Source organism: Hyperoodon ampullatus (assembly GCF_949752795.1).
Source record: "Hyperoodon ampullatus genome assembly, chromosome: 20".
Taxonomy (NCBI): domain Eukaryota; kingdom Metazoa; phylum Chordata; class Mammalia; order Artiodactyla; family Ziphiidae; genus Hyperoodon; species Hyperoodon ampullatus.
The window spans coordinates 8,332,918-8,355,059 of record NC_136933.1 but is presented as its reverse complement, the minus strand read 5'-3'; the positions used below and the strand labels follow the sequence as shown (position 1 = coordinate 8,355,059).

The following is a 22,142-nucleotide window of genomic DNA, read 5'->3' as shown; positions in this document are numbered from 1 at the left end:
CAAAGGTATTTGAAAAGGAAAACCCAGGCAGCCTCTGTGCTGCTGTCTTCTGATGGTTGCCTCTGTCAAGGCAGGGCTGCTCAGGTCTGGTGAGTTGCTAGAGCCGGGCTTTTCTCCACCTTTGTTTTCTCTCTTCTCTAGCAACCCCAGTTAGCCTCTGGAGAGCCCAGCAAGCCTTATTGCTTTCTTTTCTGAGATAGGGGAATGCTGACCAGCTTTCCCTCTTTCTCATCTTCAAGAAAATATCTTTGCAGCATTTCACCTTGTAAGGAAGTGGGGAAAGGCCAGCTGATGTACCAAGAAGGCAGCCAAGAAGGACCACTCATCTCTGAAATGTATCACTCAGCTCCCGTCCCTCCCACCACCATCCTTTCTCTTTCCTTCCTGACAAAATCAGACTTTTTAACTAGTTGTCTACATCACCACTTTACTTCCACAGCTCTGATTCACTCCTTAAGCCACCCCAACCTCTGTAAACCCCATGATTCTTCTAAAAAGACTTTCTAAGATCACCAATTCCATTTAAGTCACTCACTAGAGAATATTTAGTACTAGCCCAACTTGAAGGCTGGGCAGAATTCAGCACAGATGATCCCCGCCGCCCAACTCCGTTCTGAAACATAGTCTTCGCTCGAGTTGCATGATACAACAATCTTTTAATCAACCTTTTACTTTCCTGACTGTGCATTCTCAACATCCCCTTCAGCTCTCCTTTTATACAACATGATTAGGTATTAGTATCACTCAAAGCTCAATTATGGACTTTCTTCTTTTTTTACTCTCAAGGGTCACTGAGTGATCCAGATAATTAAACTGGAGAGCATATACCTGAAATTAAAGGACAGGGGCTACTTACCTCTAGCCATTATTTCTACGCAAGAACGTGGGCCCGGTTTTGCTAGAATTTTTTATTTTTAAGAGAAAATGAGAATTCTGATTTTTATATAAAAATATGATGCTTTTTAATTTATGTTTCTGGTCATGAGAGAGTAGCTGTAGCAGACCAAGCCTCATTCCAACAAAAAAGTTTAAAACTGGTTAAAAAAGTTTTTTAAATACCTGTTTGAAGTAACCATAGAGCAACACAGTCAGCAAGAACTTGCAAGTCTAAGATCCAAGAGAAAAGAAAGCCATTGAGGTTAGTTCACCATTCTGTGCTGTTTTTCTTGTTTGGTAAGTGATACCAAACAAGAGATCAAGTTGCATTTCAAGGCGAAGGGCTTTCAGCAGTTTCATGGGGGTAGGAGGGGAAAAAATTGGGGTTGAGTGTTATCAAGGCAGCTAGGAATTGAGAGAACTAAGTTTTAGAGAAAAGAGAATGGAAACACTGAGCATTTCATCTTGTGCTGCTTTTTTCGTTGAGGATATTATTTATTACTAATACTTGCAACGTAAGAGGCTGAGAAGATGAAAGAAAAGGCCAGCTAAGAAGCTAGAAAGCTAAGCAGAGCTTTGACCCATCTCAGAGTGCTTGGGAGGTGAAGTGGCATCTGAGGCCTGGCAAGGGTGATGGGCCCAGGTTAACAACCATTGCTCTCAGTTGAGATTCTTGAAAGGTCTTCCTTTAGGATTACTTCAAACTGGAAGTAGACCAGTTCTCACAAAGCCTGAAACCAGCTTTAATGCCTCCCATCCCCTGATTGTATCAAGGGGACCAAGACCTACTCTAGCTAACCTATGAGTAAACAAATAAATAGATTCTCATCTGCTGGAAGTTAACATTATTCAGAGTTTCTACACGTTTTATACACAGTATCCAGTACTCAATCAAAATGGCTGGATTCAGTCTCATCTCTGCCTTATTTGATGCTTTTCCCGAGCAAGCTACATTAGCCTCCAGACACACCAGCAAGCCTTGCTTCCTTCTAGTTCCTGAGATACAGCAATGTCGCTAGCCTCTTTTATTCCATTTTGCCTTCAAGAAATAAGTAAATAATTACTATGAATGATACTAGAGAGACTCAAATGACCAAATCAAGAGAAAAGAAATAGATAACATAGACGACTCAAAGATGACCTAGATATAATACACAAGACATAGATTTTAAAGTAACTGTTACAAACATGTTCAAGAAATTGGATGACACTTCCAGTCAGGTGCCGGGTGGCAGTGCCAAGGGATAACGTTGCTCTCACATGGGGAAGGGGGCAGATTCCGCCTGCTTTTTAACCATGAAGGAGACAGACCAGGAGGATGTTGCAACAGAGATTCAAAAGGTCGCTGGGATGCTTCTGTGCCTGGACCAGCAGGGCCAAGTGGAGGGGAACCTCAGAAGAGAGGCCTGGAGAAAGGCGTCTGTGGAGGTCACACTGCAGGCCGCTATCCAGTCATGGTTGGACAAGGTGCCATATGGGGTGCCACATGGGCCGGAACCTGCTCCAAAATGCACTGGATGATGTCAGAGACATCCTGCGGTCCCTGGCCAACGTCAGCAAAGACTTGAGGTGGAGCATCCCCACCATCCATCAAGAGCATCAAGTACGTCAAGGATGAAGGATGCCGTCGTACAGCACACCCAGCTCGCTGCAGCCGTGGAGAGCCTCAAGAACATCTTCTCGGTGTCCCAGATTGTGAGGAGTGGGGACCCTGGATCTCACTGGACAAGAGGCACTCCTTCAGGCCCACTGGAACCTGATGGGCCTGGAACAGGAGTGTGCTCCTGGGAAGGGCTGTTGTACGAGCACCACCGCGTGGACATGACCCTCATCCACAGTGACTTTGGGAGCACACAGGGGCTCTCAGACAAGCTGGCCAAGCAGCTGGGGATGGTGCTGCAGAGGTCGCTGCTCACCATCCCCCAGGACCCCATTTTTCTGGTCTCTGTTGTCAGGATCATGGAAAGGGAAGAAAAATTGATTGGTGCATACTTGACCCAAAAAAATGCAAACTAGCTTTGTTCCTCTTGAGAGGTCCAAGAATTGAAAGGAGGCAATGTTTGTCATCTTGGACAGAATTGTGAGTGCTAGAATTGAGGGCACAGAGGCAGAACCCCAGGGAGTCCAACAAGGTGTGGTTCATCTGCCACCTGGAAATCATATGGAAGCATGTCCTAGATGACCCCATTGTTGCCAAAAACCTGATGGTTGCGTGCTTTTCTCCCCATTATGAGATTTTCAGAAACTCCTCAACCACCAAGCCCTGAGAACCTGGATAAAGATCTCGTGGGAAGATCTAGAAGCAAGTGAGATTATGAGCCTGTTTGACCTGGGCCTTAAACACCTACACAAGCGCAGAGATGACTGGGAATGTGGAGCTTGTCCCAGAAGTGGACATCAATGGCCTGGAGATTTTACTTTCTTCAAATGTGGTGTCTGAGCTGCTCCATCTGTACATGTCAGCTCTCACTTCAAACATCGTTGTCTGGCTGCAGAAAGCACTAGACACAGACACTAAAGACTGAATGAAAGAGACTGAGCCCAAAGCGGACCCAAGTGGGAACACTCCCTACCACTCTCTTCCAGATGTTCCAACAAATTTTTTAAATTACTACTCAGATGAGTGAAGATTTGAAAACAAATTACCAGTTTGTGTCTTCAGCAAATGAATTCTTTCTTAAATAGACACAGAGTTGAGGCTCAGTTGTATATAGAACATCTGAAAAATTGGCAACACCATACTGCTATTTTCAGGATATTATAGCAATCATCACAGCTGTCAGAGCTTTAAGGAACCCCTAATCAGTTTAAAAAGGAAGTATTTTTAAAATGAAGTGGAAGAGGGTGTGTCTCTGAGCCAACCAAACATGGATGGGATTTTAGACACCATTGTTGCAAGGAGGCTGCAGCAGTTACCAGGAAGTGGTCTTCCAGGATCTGGAGCAACATCTCGATGAGCTGATAACAAAGAAGTGGCTGTTAGGCTCAAATGCTGTAGACATCATCTGTGTCACTGTGGAAGAATATTTCAATGATTTTGCAGAAACTAAAAATCCATACAAAAAGAGGGTGAGAGTGAGTGGTGGTGGGTACCTGTGGGCCATCACGCAGAAGCACGTCTCATCCTAGAGCACCAAGGAGTACAAGGAGGTGCCGAGAAGACAGTCAGGGAGGCTGAGCTGCTTCACTTCCTATTTCCAGAAGCTGGCCTCTGGATTCAGCAAACATGCAGGTGAGCACAGTAACACTACTGTCACCCTTGCAGAAGTTGTGCCTGGAAGTTTAAACTCTGGTCAGCAAATACCCAGACATCAAGGATAGCCACATCGGCACACTGCTGGCCACCCGAGGGGACGGCAGCCAGGACATGAAGCAGACCGTCATCAGGAATCTGGAGCAGGGTCCAATGGCAGGAAAATCCAAACTATGTGCCCATCTTCAAGGAAATCATAGTTCCGAGTCTGAACATGGTGAAGCTTCTCAAGTAACCCATCGGTTTCCAGCTTTGTGTACGTTATTATGCACTCATCATCCCCACCCTTAGAAATGTATTAAAGCAAAAGTGACTCTTGATGGTTCTCCTCAGAAGTTTCAGGTCCTCGAGCCTGTCTCCTGTCATGCCGAGCGTGTTGTATGCAAGGTGCCAGGGCATGTGACTTTTTGAAGAACAGGTGTCCTGCTGGCTGTGGTTCCTCAGGCTTTCACATTTCTGTTGTAAACATCCTTTGTGAGGCAGGACTCTGATGGAAAATGCCTCGTGGTTGATTATCATGGTGGAAAAGGTGTGTGGAGAGGGAAAAGGCCCTGTCTTCATTCACTGTGGGTCTTCACTCAGAGACATGAAAACAAAAATTGGAGAAATTTACCAGAGAATGATGATCTATCAAAAAATTAGTTTAAAAGTACAAGAAGTAAAATTATAAATGTAATAGTTGGGTTCAACAGCTGTTTGAGTACAGAAGAAGGTAAAATTAGTGAATTGGAAAACAGGTTAGTAGAAAAAAGAGTAAATCATGGAAAAAATGCACAAATGTGTATACGAGACACATGGCACATGGTAATAAGGTCTAAAATGTACTTAAAGTTTCAGAAAAATAGGGGAGGGAGAGAGAGCACACGAGATAGAGAAAAGTATCTGAGGAAATACTAAGAATTATCCTAAACTGAAGACGTCAACACACATTTAAGAGGAGTCTCTTTGAACCCCAAGCATGAGAAGTGAAAAAAACTCCTAAACACATCATAGCAAAAAACCCTCAAATTAATCTAAACTAGAAGATTTTAAAGGCATCCAGAGTTTTAAAAAAGACACATTATATATCCAACAAAGTTACAAAAAAATTGAAGGTTGACTTTTCTACAGAAACAATGGAGCAAGGGAATAACACATTTAAAGGTCCAAACAAAGAAAACTAAGGACCTATCATTCTATACCCAGTGAAAATATCATTTATAAATAAATGCAAAATACAAAAATTACCAGACAAACAGAAAGTGAAAGAATTTATCACCTTTAAACTAATACTAAAAGAAATACTAAAAGGAATTCTTTAGACAAAAAGAAAAGGTTCATAAAAGGAAGTACAGAAATGCAATAAAGAATGAAGAGCAAAAATAGGTAAATATATAGATAAATACAAATTAATATTGATTTTTTAACAATAGTAATATCATTTTGTGGGATTTAAAATAAACATGGGAGAGAGATAAATGGAATTTAAGATGCCTAACATTTGTACATTGCTGGAAAATGGTAGAAAACAGTGATGAAAATACTAATTCATAGTAACTTTATTAAGTGAAAGATGCACCTTATAATCTCTTGGGTAAAGATTAAGAGAATAATACAAGGAATGAATAATGAACTATGAAAGAGCAAAATGGAAAAAAAAAAAAAAACCTTGATCAAAAAAGAGGACAAAAAAGTAAAAAAAAAAAAAAAAAAAAGCCAGTAACAATCAACTAACAAAATAGTGGCTGCAGCAATTTACATTGTTTGTGGTTTCAAACAAATTTTCGAATTGTTTGTTCTATTTCTGTGAAAAAATGGCACTTGAATTCTGATCGGAATTTCATCATATCTTTAGGTGGTGGAGAGAGTTAATCAGTAATCAAAAACCTCCCAACAAAGAAAAGTCCAGGGCAAGATGGCTTCACTGGTGAGTTCTACCAAACATTTAAAGAATAAGTAATGCCAGTCCTTATCAATTGCTTCCAAATAGAAGAAGCTAGCAATGCCTCAAAGCACATTTCCTGGGCTTCCCTGGTGGCGCAGTGGTTGAGAGTCCGCCTGCCCATGCAGGGAACGTGGGTTCGTGCCCCGGTCCCAGAAGATCCCACATGCCGCGGAGCGGCTGGGCCTGTGAGCCATGGCTGCTGAGCCTGTGCATCCGGAGCCTGTGCTCCGCAACGGGAGAGGCCACAACAGTGAGAGGCCTGCGTACCGCAAAAAAAAAAAAAAAAAAAAGCACATTTCCTCCACAGGGTGTATTTGTTCTGCAGGGATAGGGCCCTCCCGGAACACCTATCAACCCTAACAACAGAAGCAAAAGTTCTAGTTGATTTTGGCTAGAAAACAAACGAGATGTTTTCATGCGTAACTTTGATCAACTCTGGCTAAAAGCAATGCTATGTAGGGGCCAAATGAAAGTATGACACAGGGGTGATGTAGGTGGATGCCAGTCAATTCAAATATTTTTGAATTCCAAAACTCGCATTTGAGGAGTGACAGTTTGAAGGAATTAGGTAGGAAAAACCACTCTTGGCGTGTATACTGGCATCCTTATGGAGGGCTTCCCTGGCAGAGACAGTGGCATAGCGGCTTCACGAATCAGACTGGATGCTGTCTGTGTGGGGGGAACGTGTACAGTTTATATCATAAAATTGTTTATTTGCTTCTATAGTTCTTAGATAGCTCTCATATTTCTATGCCCTTTCTTTAACTTTTCTTAAAATGTGACTTAAGGTAATCTATTATAGAACCAATGAAATTATACTTCCTCTACATGGATCTCCTCTGGGACCTGCCGGGTTGTTGTCTCTCCATGGTGACTGAGTAGGGTTGGTACTGGAAGACCAGACTAGAGCCTTTACAACCAGCAGAGAGCTAAGCTCCTGTGTCCTCCTATATCTGGCTGTCTTCCACCACAGCAGGGACTGTTCCATTATTTTGAACAGAAAAGGCCAATCACCTTAATAGTTTAACAATTCTTCTGAGTGGTCAATCCATTGTATACATGGATTTTGCCTGGGTTGAATGCTTGGATCTGCTAACAGTAAAGAGCCTACACATAAGGACCTCCACTGACTCAGAGTTAGGTGGTGGGATGTGGAGTCCCTGCAGCACAGTGCTGCACAGAGCAACGATTAAAATCTGCTTCCACTTCCGGGTAAGATGGCGGAAGAGTAAGACGCGGAGATCACCTTCCTCCTCACGGATACACCAGAAATACAGCTACACGTGGAACAACTCCTACAGAACACCTACTGAACGCTGGCAGAAGACCCCAGACCTCCCAAAAGGCAAGAAACTCCCCACATACCTGGGTAGGGCAAAGCGGAGAGATTCCCGCACAGAGGATCGGTGCCGAGCGGCACTCACCAGCCCGAGAGGCTTGTCTGCTCGCCCGCCGGGGCGGGCGGCGCTGGAAGCTGAGGCTCGGGCTTCGGTCAGAGCGCAGGGAGAGGACTGGGGCTGGCGGCGAGAACTCAGCCTGAAGGGGGCTAATGTGCCACAGCTAGCCGGGAGGGAGTCCGGGAAAACTCTGGAGCTGCCGAAGAGGCAAGAGACTTGTTCTTCCCTCTTGGTTTCCTGCTGCGCGAGGAGAGGGGATTAAGAGCGCTGCTTAAAGGGGCTCCACAGACGGGCGCGAGTCGCGACTGAAAGCGCGGAGCCCAGTGACGGGCGTGGGACGCTGGGGCTGCTGCTGCCGCCGCCAAGAAGCCCGTGTGCGAGCGCAGGTCACTGTCCACACCGCCCTTCCGGGAGCCTGAGCAGCCCGCCACTGCCGGGGTCCCGGGATCCAGGGGCGGCTTCCCTGGGAGAACGCACGGCGCGCCTCGGGCTGGTGCAACGTCACGCCGACCTCTGCCGCTGCAGGCTCGCCCCGCACTCCGTGCCCCTCCCTCCCGCCCGGCCTGAGTGAGCCAGAGTTCCCGAAGAGGCTGCTCCTTTAACCCTTTCCTGTCTGAGCGAAGAACAGACGCCCTCCGGCGACCTACACGCAGAGGCGGGGCCAAATCCAAAGCTGAGACCCGGGAGCTGTGAGAACAAAGAAGAGAAAGGGAAACCTCTCCCAGCAGCCTCAGAAGCAGCGGATTAAAGCTCCACAATCAACTTGATGTACCCTGCATCTGTGGAATACATGAATAGACAACAAATCATCCCAAATTGAGGAGCCAGGAGTCAGTACTGTGCCTCTGAGGTGGGAGAGCCAACTTCAGGACACTGGTCCACAAGAGACCTCCCAGCTCCACATAATATCAAACGGCGAAAATCTTCCAGAGATCTCCATCTCAACACCAGCACCCAGCTTCACTCAACGACCAGCAAGCTACAGTGCTGGACACCCTATGCCAAACAACTAGCAAGACAGGAACACAACGCCACCCATTAGCAGAGAGGTGGCCTAAAATCATAAAAAGTCTGCAGACACCCCAAAACACACCACCAGACGTGGACCTGCCCACCAGAAAGACAAGATCCAGCCTCATCCACCAGAACACAGGCACTAGTCCCCTCGACCAGGAAACCTACACAACCCACTAAACCAACCTTAGCCACTGGGGACAGACACCAAAAACAACAGGAACTACGAACCTGCAGCCGGCAAAAAGGAGACCCCAAACACAGTAACATAAGCAAAATGAGAAGACAGAAAAACACACAGCAGGAGAAGGAGCAAGATAAAAACCCACCAGACCTAACAAATGAAGAGGTAATAGGCAGTCTATCTGAAAAAGAATTCAGAATAATGATAGTAAAGATGATCCAAAATCTTGGAAATAGAATAGACAAAATGCAAGAAACAGTTAACAAGGACCTAGTAGAACTAAAGATGAATCAAGCATCGATTAAAAACACAATAAATGAAATGAAAAATACTCTAGATGGGATCAATAGCAGAATAACTGAGGCAGAAGAACGGATAAGTGAGGTGGAAGATAAAATAGTGGAAATAACTAATGCAGAGCAAAATAAAGAGAAAAGAATGAAAAGAACAGAGGACAATATCAGAGACCTCTGGGACAACATTAAACGCACCAACATTCGAATTATAGGGGTTCCAGAAGAAGAAGAGAAAAAGAAAGGGACTGAGAAAATATTTGAAGAGATTATAGTTGAAAACTTCCCTAATATGGGAAAGGAAATAGTTAATCAAGTCCAAGAAGCACAGAGAGTCCCATACAGAATAAATCCAAGGAGAAATACGCCAAGACACATATTAATCAAACTGTCAAAAATTAAACACAAAGAAATCATATTAAAAGCAGCAAGGCAAAAACAACAAATAACACACAAGGGAATCCCCATCAGGATAACAGCTGATCTCTCAGCAGAAACTCTACAAGCCAGAAGGGAGTGGCAGGACATAATTAAAGTGATGAAGGAGAGAAACCTGCAACCAAGATTACTCTACCCAGCAAGGATCTCATTCAGATTTGATGGAGAAATTAAAACCTTTACAGACAAGCAAAAGCTGAGAGAGTTCAGCACCACCAAACCAGCTTTACAACAAATGCTAAAGGAACTTCTCTAGGCAAGAAACACAACAGAAGGAAAAGACCTACAATAACGAACCCAAAACAATTAAGAAAATGGGAATAGGAACATACATATCGATAATTACCTTAAATGTAAATGGACTAAACGCTCCCACCAAAAGACACAGATTGGCTGAATGGATACAAAAACAAGACCCATATATATGCTGTCTACAAGAGACCCACTTCAGACCTAGAGACACATACAGACTGAAAGTAAGGGGATGGAAAAAGATATTCCATGCAAATGGAAACCAAAAGAAAGCTGGAGTAGCAATTCTCATATCAGACAAAATAGACTTTAAAATAAAGACTACTAGAAGAGACAAAGAAGGACACTACATAATGATCAAGGGATCGATCCAAGAAGAAGATATAACAATTGTAAATATTTATGCACCCAACATAGGAGCACCTCAATACATAAGGCAAACACTAACAGCCATAAAAGGAGAAATCGACAGTAACACAATCATAGTAGGGGACTTTAACACCCCACTTTCACCAATGGACAGATCATCCAAAATGAAAATAAATAAGGAAACACAAGCTTTAAATGATACATTAAACAAGATGGACTTAATTGATATTTATAGGACATTCCATCCAAAAACAACAGAATACACATTTTTCTCAAGTGCTCATGGAACATTCTCCAGGATAGATCATATCTTGGGTCACAAATCAAGCCTTGGTAAATTTAAGAAAATTGAAATTGTATCAAGTATCTTTTCCGACCACAATGCTATGAGACTAGATATCAATTACAGGAAAAGAGCTATAAAAAATACAAACACATGGAGGCTAAACAATACATTACTTAATAACGAAGTGATCACTGAAGAAATCAAAGAGGAAATAAAAAAATACCTAGAAACAAATGACAATGGAGACACGACAACCCAAAACCTATGGGATGCAGCAAAAGCAGTTCTAAGAGGGAAGTTTATAGCAATACAATCCCACCTTAAGAAACAGGAAATATCTCGACTAAACAACCTAACCTTGCACCTAAAGCAATTAGAGAAAGAAGAACAAAAACATCCCAAAGTTAGCAGAAGGAAAGAAATCATAAAAATCAGATCAGAAATAAATGAAAAAGAAATGAAGGAAACAATAGCAAAGATCAATAAAACTAAAAGCTGGTTCTTTGAGAAGATAAACAAAATTGATAAACCATTAGCCAGACTCATCAAGAAAAAAAGGGAGAAGACTCAAATCAATAGAATTAGAAATGAAAAAGGAGAAGTAACAACTGACACTGCAGAAATACAAAAGATCGTGAGAGATTACTATAAGCAACTCTATGCCAATAAAATGGACAACCTGGAAGAAATGGACAAATTCTTAGAAATGCACAACCTGCCAAGACTGAATCAGGAAGAAATAGAACATATGAACAGACCAATCACAAGCACTGAAATTGAAACTGTGATAAAAAATCTTCCAACAAACAAAAGCCCAGGACCAGATGGCTTCACAGGCGAATTCTATCAAGCATTTAGAGAAGAGCTAACGCCTATCCTTCTCAAACTCTTCCAAAATATAGCAGAGGGAGGAACACTCCCAAACTCATTCTACGAGGCCACCATCACCTTGATACCAAAACCAGACAAGGATGTCACAAAGAAAGAAAACTACAGGCCAATATCACTGATGAACATAGATGCAAAAATCCTCAACAAAATACTAGCAAACAGAATCCAACAGCACATTAAAAGGATCATACACCATGATCAAGTGGGGTTTATCCCAGGAATGCAAGGATTCTTCAATATACGCAAATCAATCAACGTGATACACCATATTAACAAATTGAAGGAGAAAAACCATATGATCATCTCAATAGATGCAGAGAAAGCTTTCGACAAAATTCAACACCCATTCATGATAAAAACCCTGCAGAAAGTAGGCATAGAGGGAACTTTCCTCAACATAATAAAGGCCATATATGACAAACCCACAGCCAGCATCGTCCTCAATGGTGAAAAACTGAAACCATTTCCACTAAGATCAGGAACAAGACAAGGTTGCCCACTCTCACCACTCTTATTCAACATAGTTTTGGAAGTTTTAGCCACAGCAATCAGAGAAGAAAAGCAAATAAAAGGAATCCAAATTGGAAAAGAAGAAGTAAAGCTGTCACTGTTTGCAGATGACATGATACTATACATAGAGAATCCTAAAGATGCTACCAGAAAACTACTAGAGCTAATCAATGAATTTGGTAAAGTTGCAGGATACAAAATTAATGCACAGAAATCTCTGGCATTCCTATATACTAATGATGAAAAATCTGAAAGTGAAATCAAGGAAACACTCCCATTTACCATTGCAACAAAAAGAATAAAATATCTAGGAATAAACCTACCTAAGGAGACAAAAGACCTGTATGCAGAAAATTATAAGACACTGATGAAAGAAATTAAAGATGATACAAATAGATGGAGAGATGTACCATGTTCTTGGATTGGAAGAATCAACATTGTGAAAATGACTCTACTACCCAAAGCAATCTACAGATTCAATGCAATCCCTATCAAAATACCACTGGCATTTTTCACAGAACTAGAACAAAAAATTTCACAATTTGTATGGAAACACAAAAGACCCCGAATAGCCAAAGCAATCTTGAGAACGAAAAATGGAGCTGGAGGAATCAGGCTCCCTGACTTCAGACTATACTACAAAGCTGCAGTAATCAAGACAGTATGGTACTGGCACAGAAACAGAAAGATAGATCAATGGAACAGGATAGAAAGCCCAGAGATAAACCCACGGACATATGGTCACCTTATCTTTGATAAAGGAGGCAGGAATGTACAGTGGAGAAAGGACAGTCTCTTCAATAAGTGGTGTTGGGAAAACTGGACAGGGACATGTAAAAGTATGAGATTCGATCACTCCCTAACACCATACACAAAAATAAGCTCAAAATGGATTAAAGACCTAAATGTAAGGCCAGACACTATCAAACTCTTAGAGGACAACATAGGCAGAACACTCTATGACATAAATCACAGCAAGATCCTTTTTGACCCACCTCCTAGAGAAATGGAAATAAAGACAAAAATAAACACATGGGACCTAATGAAACTTAAAAGCTTTTGCACAGCAAAGGAAACCATAAACAAGACCAAAAGACAACCCTCAGAATGGGAGAAAATATTTGCAAATGAAGCAACTGACAAAGGATTAATCTCCAAAATTTATAAGCAGCTCATGCAGCTCAATAACAAAAAAACAAACAACCCAATCCAAAAATGGGCAGAAGACCTAAATAGACATTTCTCCACAGAAGATATACAGACTGCCAACAAACACATGAAAGGATGCTCAACATCTTTACTAATTAGAGAAATGCAAATCAAAACTACAATGAGATATCATCTCACACCAGTCAGAATGGCCATCATCAAAAAATCTAGAAACAATAAATGCTGGAGAGGGTGTGGAAAAAAGGGAACACTCTTGCACTGCTGGTGGGAATGTGAATTGGTACAGCCACTATGGAGAACGGTATGGAGGTTCCTTAAAAAACTACAAATAGAACTACCATATGACCCTGCAATCCCACTACTGGGCATATACCCTGAGAAAACCATAATTCAAAAAGAGACATGTACCAAAATGTTCATAGCAGCCCTATTTACAATAGCCCGGAGATGGAAACAACCTAAGTGTCCATCATCGGATGAATGGGTAAAGAAGATGTGGCACATACATACAATGGAATATTACTCAGCCATAAAAAGAAATGAAATTGAACTATTTGTAATGAGGTGGATGGACCTAGAGTCTGTCATACAGAGTGAAGTAAGTCAGAAAGAGAAAGACAAATACTGTATGCTGACACATATATATGGAATTTAAGAAAAAAAAAGGTCATGAAGAACATAGGGGTAAGACAGGAATAAAGACACAGACCTACTAGAGAATGGACTTGAGGATATGGGGAGGGGGAAGGGTAAGCTGTGACAAAGTGAAAGAGCGGCATGGACATATATACACTACCAAACGTAAGGTAGATAGCTAGTGGGAAGCAGCCGCATAGCACAGGGAGATCAGCTCGGTGCTTTGTGACCGCCTGGAGGGGTGGGATAGGGAGGGTGGGAGGGAGACGCAAAAGGGAGGGGATATGGGAACATATGTATACATATAACTGATTAAATTTGTGATAAAAAATAAATAAATAAATAAATTAATTAAAAAAAAAAAAAAAAAAAAAAAAAAAAAAATCTGCTTCCATCTGACACATGGGAATCGAGTGCACAGATGTTTGAGAGATGGTAATACTTGCTGTGGAGCACCTGAAAGTCACCCTTATTCTCATAAAATACAAAGCAGGCAGGCAACTATTATCCCAGCTGACTGATTTCTGTTGTCCTGGATCCTAGAATAACCTTGAAATAAGTTTTACTTTGATAGTAAAGCTAGAAAACACATACTCCATAAGCCCTGGACTTTTGCTGAAGGGACCAGAAGCTTAATCAGGGGCAGAAGAAACTCTGATTCTTCTGCGACTTCTGTAGTTAGGAGTTTGATTTAGAAGTTTCCCTTAATAGATATCCACAAAGTAACCCACACTAAAATGGACTTACATCTCTATAAAGTTATAAGTACTGAGTTGACTGCCACTGGCATTGGAAATCATGGGTCTAAGCAGTAGCGTACTCTGAACCATGTAGATTACAGTCACCAAGAATCAGATTGGATGCTGTCTGTACAGAAGGAGTGGAGCCCTTGATCAGCAAACCCTGCCCAATTGTTGGTGGTTACATCGTTGTTGAATTCCGCATGGGGCTAGAGGCTGGTCACTTTGTAATGGACAAGGGAAACTAGGGTCCCTTAAGGCAATGACTATTTATCAACCATCATGCAAGTATTTTAACAATACATCAACCATGCTTCTTTTTTACTAGAGCCCAGGGACAAGGCATCCCTCTGCCCAGGATCCAGACAACTCGAGGACAATGAGAAATGGGGGAAATCTGAGACAGTTGTAAAAAGTCTCACTCCTTAAATGAAATCTAGCCACCTGAGTGGACTGCAGTCACACTGGAGACAATCAAGAAACTTTTCGGAATGAAGTAATAGACGGAGATGGATGTTTTCTCTTCATCATTTACCTACTAGATGCATCTGGCCACATTTTCATCAGTTTGCACTGCTTCACAGGTAAGGAGCTCTTAGATTTGCAGGCTGGTACGCAGAGGAGGGCAGCAGTGCCGAATGAACGGCTGGAAAACAAGAAGAAACGGGGGGCTGGCGGGGGGGCTGTGAGTTAGGGAAACGCAGAGGTTTGATTCTAAAGAGAAAACCCTTACTGGGTCAAGGCCGCTTTTGCATAATTCTATTATCACCAGGAAGAGGAGAAATAATCATATTAGGTGAGTGCTATACTGCTCGACGTGGCTTGTCTTACGTTACTTTTGAAGTCAGACAGGTTTAATTGCTTTGTGTGAGCGAGTTGTTCGGAAGGCACCCGATCAATAAGGCAGGTGCTGCCAGAGCAAAGCAGGGAAGTTTTTGATGTTGACAATGACATACAATGTTGTGCAGAAAGGAGTAATCCATTCCGTCACAGTTATGAAAAAGTTACATGTGTGTGGCTTTGGGGAGCAGAGGCGGTGCCATCTGGGAGGGTGGCCTCCAGGCAGGCCGGCCGCAGGGTATCAGCATGCTGGTGGGTCAGCCCATGAGCAAGGGCAGACCTTTCTGGAGCCTCCCTGTCCTCTGTGTGGGAAAGTGGGCATCCCCACCAGCAGCTGCACAGGATGCTATCAACATCCACTCCACCTCATCTTCTGTTTACAGAGCCCGGGCAGCTCATAAATTTGCATTTAGTTTCTGCCCACCATTGCCTCTCCCTGAAGTCCAGTGCGGTCCCCAGTAAGGCTGTCTTCATCCAGGGCTTGGCTGACTCCAGGTGAGGCTTGTCAGAAAGTTACCCACAGTGTACCAGAGGTGGCCAGGGAAACGTTTTGGTTCTTTTTTTCCCACCTGGATCCCACTGTAGAGATACTCAGTATGAGGAAAGAGAACAAAAGCTGTGGTCTTGTGAGAGCCAGCTGCGAATTTCTTCCAAACTCCAGTGATGTTGGTTGCTTGAAACTGGCCCTAGTAGTAGTATTTGCACCATGGAAAGCAGCTCACTCTACAAATAAGGGGTTTGTTTGTTTACTTGGTGAGAGTTGGTTGTTAAGCGCATCTAGTAGCACAATACCAGGTGAGGTGCGGAGGGCAGAAAGGGGAAGCCTGGAATTCAACATCCTTAATTACCCTCTGTACCCCGTCTCCCAGCGGCTGCTCAGATGGCTCAGCTGAACCTCTCCTCTATAGCTTGACAAGCACCGCAGGCCATGGCTCTCCATAGAAGGTTCCGTGTGTGCCTTTCTCTTCAATCAGATTTGTATTTTAGAAAGGTAACCCGGGCCACACTGTGTTGGGTAGACTAAAAGGGTATAAAATCAGAGATCATAACAGAGGCAAAGACATCAGATAGTAATCTAATTGCCCTTGTCCAAATAAAAGGCGATGAGACCCGAATTAAGGCAAGAGAAATGGGAATAGAGAAGAGAGGACAGATCTAATAGAGGTTCGAGAAACAGAGCTGGCAGGACTTATTGATCGATGAGGTGTCAGGGTGAGAAAAAGACAAGAGTAGATGGTAACATCCAAGTTTTGTATGATACCGCCATTCCCCAGGACAGAAGGAGTTGCAGGTTTTGGTGGAAAATCGATGACTTTAGAACAAGTCGAGGAGCCTAAGAAGCAGGGAGATGGGGCTGGCGCTCATAGGAGCAGAATTGACTTGAATGCATTTTGAATGTCAGCCCGTGGTGGTAAGTGACAGCAGGTGATAAGAAGGGATCACTCAGTGATGGTATGAAGTGAGAAGAGTCCAAGGAAGAAACATACAAAGAAAAACACAATATGCAAAGACGCATGCAGAGAAATAAGAGCCCACAGAGGACAGGAGAAGGATGGTCACTGAAGTAGTAGAGATCTAGGAGAGAAGCAGAGAGAAGAGAGTCAGAGAGTTGGACAGCCATTAATATAAAATGTCGGGTCAAGGTCAGGAAACATAAAGTCCAACAAAGACTGCAGGTGTTTGAAGAACAAGTGAGCAGAAGGTGGAAATAACAGAAAACAGTGAAGAAGAAAGAATTCTAGGCTTGGAAGGTAAGGAAAGCCACTGCCAGTAGACTGTAGATGACATGCAAGGTAAAAGAACTATTTGCTCTTCCAAACCTAAGCACTAATGCTAGTCCAACGCAGAGTCAAGGGAGGGCTTTATTTTTAAGGGAACCCACAAACTTGGTCATAACTGTATGCTTTGCAGAAGGGACCAATTGCGACAAAGTTGCCAACTTGGGAAGGAGAAAGGGAACCTCCCTTTCTCCTTCAGTAAGGTCTAGATAAGGCAGGAGAGTCCATCAAGAGCGTAAGGCTAAAAGAGCACAGGCCTTAACACAAGAAATTACATCTCTTTCTGCAAGACCAGAAAAATGGAGGTGAGAATAAGCACAACTGTAGATAGCTTTTGGATGCTGGGCATTGAGGGAACTTATGCCTAATTTTATCAGTTTTCTCATAAAGTTCCCAAAGTTTGAGAGTGCCAGGCTTCTGATATAAGCATCATGGGGAACGGGAGAGGGCATGGCACCCCACTGTAAATTAGTAAACCTACCTTATATGCATTATATTTAATGCTCTAATGAACAGACATAATTTTATTGTTCTGTGTTTTTTGTATAGTTTGTGCCCCCTTTAGCATCTTACTATCACAGATATAATAGCACATCTTACCCAGCATTACTATGACTCATTTGACTACCTACCTTTCTATCTAGAAATAAACTTAGAGTAAAAAGAAAGGCTTCTAGCCCAGATTGCCTGAAGTATAGTGGGTGATTAACAAGTATTTGTTGAATTGATGAATGATTGAGTAAATGAGTAGATGTCTGAATATTAGTCCAGTCTTCCCAGCTAAACTGTCAACTGTGTCGTGTCTTAAATTTGGTTTGATTCCTCAGCGTTTTCAGTACATACAAGCTGCACAATCAGGAAAAATTAAAAAGAACTGGGCAGCTTAAAGTCCAAAGTGTTGGTGTAAAAATCAAGAAATGCATTCTAAGAGAGAAGCTTGAGATGAGGGAGAAATGGAGTTCAAAACCAGCCTGACCTGTAGAAGAAAATACAATGATCTTCCCCCTACCAGCAGTTTCAGTTATTGATCGTTTTTCAAGTTTTAAGGAAAGTATCCTTTGAGCATCCAGAGCCTCAGGGTTTCCGTTTCTTGGTGGAATCAGCAGGTCACGTGGAAGGATTACCAGCATCCCTCAACCCAACCTGTTCTCTGGCTTCTTGAGCCATAGCCCCCATGGGCTAGAGACTGAGGCCCAGACAAGGTAATCAGTTAGTGTCCGATGTGTCCCTGCGTCATGGATTTCCTAGCTCTAAACCTGTGCTCCCTATTGCCAGCCGTCTGTACTGACAGAGAGAAGCGCCTCGGGCAGGCAGTGAGAGGCGGTTTCTCTCTGCCCTGCTCTGAGGTGTCCCATAGCAAATGATAGTGGCAGGGAAATGTCTTAATACAGCGTGTTGTTTAGCATAATTGATGTTCAGATGCAGCCTCGGTAGAAACAAGCCCCGTTAATTGGTCTCTCAACCTACATTAGCTTTTGCATCACAGCCAATTAGGTAGGGGCCAGAAGGCCCTTTGCTTGGCCATTAGAGCCCTCCATGCCGAGGCCGGGAAGGGGCTGGCAGTCAGGTGTAAATGACTCTGATGTGCTGTGTGTACAGCTGTACCACGGCCCGAGCCATCTGTCCACTTAGGAAGAGGAGACCTTATACAACCAAGCTTAAAGGTGAAAAAAGGAAGGTGATGTCCAGGAGAGGGAAATCTGGGCTCTTTCAAGGGATGGAGTGCTGGATGAATCTTTGAAGAGTCTAGACCCGAAGGGTATAAACCTAAGACTAGTCCTACGGCAATCTTCCTAATGAACCAATAGCCCGTCTCTCTTCTCTGAGCCTCAGTGTTATTGGAAATGCCCTGGACACAGAAAGGAGGGACATTTTCCAAGGAGACATTGTAGGATTGCTGCTCAAAGTGAGGTCCTCGGATGAGCAGCATCGCTGACCTCTGGTCAGGAGGGTCAGAAATGCAGACCTCAGGCACACTCCTGACCCTCAGAACCAGAATCTGCATTTTAACGAGCTACCCGGCGTTCCACGTACCCATTTAAGTCTGAGAAACAGTGCTCCAGGCCAGGGGGCAGCAAACGCGTTTCACTGGCACTCAGTGTGTCCATTCACTGGCCTCTTCATTAGGTGGCTTTCACACTACAACCACAGTGTTGAGTAGTTGTCATGGAGAACTTGTGTCCCGCACGCCTAAAATGGTGACCCTCTGGTTCTTTATAAAAGGAGTTGGCCAACCCCTGGTCTGGGGGGAAATCTCTGCCACCAACCCATGTGGCCAACATTCCTGTTAGTCCTCAGAGGGCAGGTGAGTATCAGATAATTGAATTTGCTCTATAAGTATTGTCACGGGCATTAGGGACAGTGGAGCAAATATTAGATGAACTCCAATCTAGGGGCTGAGGAGTTTGTAAGATTATACAGACACCAGCAAAAGCTGGCCAACACTTTGAACTTTCTGCTACCTTGACTGAGTCAAATGGTTTGAAGGATCCTTTCTCTCCCTCATTCACAGAGTATAAAGAACAAATGACAAGCTGGCTCTCTGAATCAATCAATCACCGAATTTCTCTGTTGCATCCTTGAAAGCATGTTCATGGTGGCTGGAAAGAATCACTTTTTTTCTAAATATACCAAAGGGTTACATTAACTTTATGCCAGTGTTGGGGGATAACTTCATACGCAATGAATTACCCAAAGAGCCTGCATTCCCCCCTTTCTTGAATTTCACCAGGGTGAAATGTTAAAACAGGTGTGACTGCTCTGCTTTATATAAAGCAAAAAGCTTGTTGAAAATACACATTCCTTAGTGCATGTCATAAAGAGAGCTTATGCAAAGACTCCACAAAGACTGCAGTGATTCATGGTGAGGAAGAGGACTGCTCAAGCAACATTTCTGAAATTGCTGAGATATTTTGTTAGAAGATCCTGGCCTGAAGCTTCTAGACTTGCACTTGCAAGGATATTAAAAAAGCAACTCATGTTTTGGAAACCTTTGGAGGTTTTCAAGCTATTTCTTCCCAAGTCTGTCCTTCTATCTCTGTCTCTGTCTCTGTCTCTGTCTCTCTCTCTCTCTCTCACACACACACACATATATACCCCGTCAACAAAAGCCAGGCTGCTGCCTCAGACTCCAGACGCATGCATCAATCATAATTGCCGTAGTGCCAGCAGTCATGTAACTGCTTAAAGACCTCAACAGCCTTCTGGCACTTAAAGGGAAAAAAAATCATCTAATTAATCACAGGTGAAACAAATTGGACTGTCTCCAAAAGCCCCTGAATTTACTGCCAAGCTTTGATGCTAATTTTCTAAGTAACCCCCTAAAGAAATTTACGATTAGGTAATTAAAGTAGTGACTAAAGAGACACTTAGGTGGAGGGGAAGGAGGGCAGGGAAAAAGTCTATGTCCATCCTGCAATAAACACATCCGGGCAGGCATCATTCCTGAACCCCAACTTAAAGGTCCCCAAGTGGCTTTCTTCTGAAGAATATTTTAAAAATCAATATTTGAAATGCCACAACAAAGTATATAAATGAGGCTGGGAGCAAATCACTCTGCTAGGATCTGTAGGACAGGGAAGGAAATCTGCCTTCTGCCACATACTTGCTCTTGAATTTTTTTTAAATGCCAAAGCTTGTGTCCTAAGGGGAGGTTGGTGGATTTCTCCCTGTGAGCTGATTGGCTTGCATGATGGGGTTTAATGTTAGCCAATCCCCCCATGTCCCTGCTGGGATAGATCCTAGATTTCTGAGTTTAATTGGCTGGAAGGAAATTGCTCCCATCTCTTGTTCAGAGAGTGTTCAGGGAAGGGCCTTGGATTTTATCATCCCAGCCCTGATCCTTCCCTCTGTCTCTGACACTCAATATTGGAACATTCCAGGAATGAGAGCTTTAGTGAACTGGCTGCTTTAGGTTTCAGAATTAAACAGAAATACTCAGAATGAGTAAATAAATGAATCAGACAAGTTTCTGCTAACCTCCAAAGTGCCTAGAACTTCAATCCTTGCTGAAAGATCTTGCTAGCAAGTATTTTTTGGTCTTAATAAGTATAGTGTAATAAGCATAATGCTTTTTTAAAATAATCCAAAATCTTGAATTTTTGATTGGAAAGCTCTTTGCTCTGATTTATATCTACCTTCAAGACTGCTTTTAAGTTTTTTGCAGATCAGATCAGAACGGGTCTCCATTTCATCTCTTTACCAAGTCTAGCAGGGTACGAGTACTAATTACTCACTGTTGCTTGCTTGCATCATAGGTTTATTTTAAGAAGGTGTGTATAGTAGAGTGTACTACATAAATACTGACTCAAAGATATACCCTGGAAATATAGTTTTTGTTTTTTCACTAAGTTACCATATGAAGTTATGTGTTTACTTTTTCCCCTCCTGAAAGGGGAGGGGTGAAAATAATAGAATCAGAATTTTGATTTAGAAGTGAGGTTAGAGATTTTATCATCTTCAGCTTCATTTCAGAGCTGAGGGAACGGAGGCTCAGAGAGGTAAAATGATTTAGCCAAGATGCACAGGCACCTAGTAGGTAGTTAAGATTATACATTCCGAAGCAAGATATATCTGCATTTGTAAACAGCTCTGCTACTTACCAGCTGTGGCCCTTGAGAAACTACTTGCCTTCTGACCTTCTTTTTCTGACTTACATAATGAACACGATATTTTTGAGTTGTAGTAAGGATTAAATGAGCTAATATAGGTAAGATCATTAGCATCATGCAAACGCTAAAAAATAGCTCTTATGAGTTTTATTTACTGATTTTTAATTATCATGTATTTCATTGTAATTTTATGTTTATGGAATGGATTCTTTTTCATGATCTGCAATTCCTCACTGCTTCCCAAGGGAGGTAGGGTCACCACCAAAGGTGGCCCTGTGGTTGCACAGGCTGGATGGGGGTGGGTGTTCCTGTTTGAAGGAGCTGAGCCAGAGCTCAATCACTCTGTATGATGAAAAGTTACCCATTTCAGAGGTGTCTAATTCAGACCTTCATCTTCTTCCCAGCCAACACAGAATGACATGAGATTTGAAGCTCATTCCTAACTGAGGAGTGAACTATCTTTTTCCCCAGAGAAAGCAATGTCAGGACTTGAGTGAACCCCAGAAGAGAGGTGGAGGGTGGATTGGGGGTCATCCAGGGATTGAGGTTCCTTCCCGGTCCTCTCGAATCAGCCATGGTTGAAGGTCATCATCTACTCAGCCCTCCATCTCCCTGATGTAATCCCCACTCGTAGATGCCTCAAGGCCTAGTTCTCCTCGGAGCCTTTATCTAGAAGGCCAG

The 22,142-nt window shown here is 42.9% G+C and overlaps 1 pseudogene across 1 annotated transcript; it reads left to right on the top strand.

Moving 5' to 3' along the window:
• The first annotated feature begins 2,157 nt into the window (after positions 1-2,157).
• LOC307068552 (exocyst complex component 3-like) lies at positions 2,158-4,364 on the top strand (annotated as a pseudogene). Its single transcript has one exon. The product of its transcript is annotated as an exocyst complex component 3-like (transcript).
• The last annotated feature ends 17,778 nt before the right edge of the window (positions 4,365-22,142 follow it).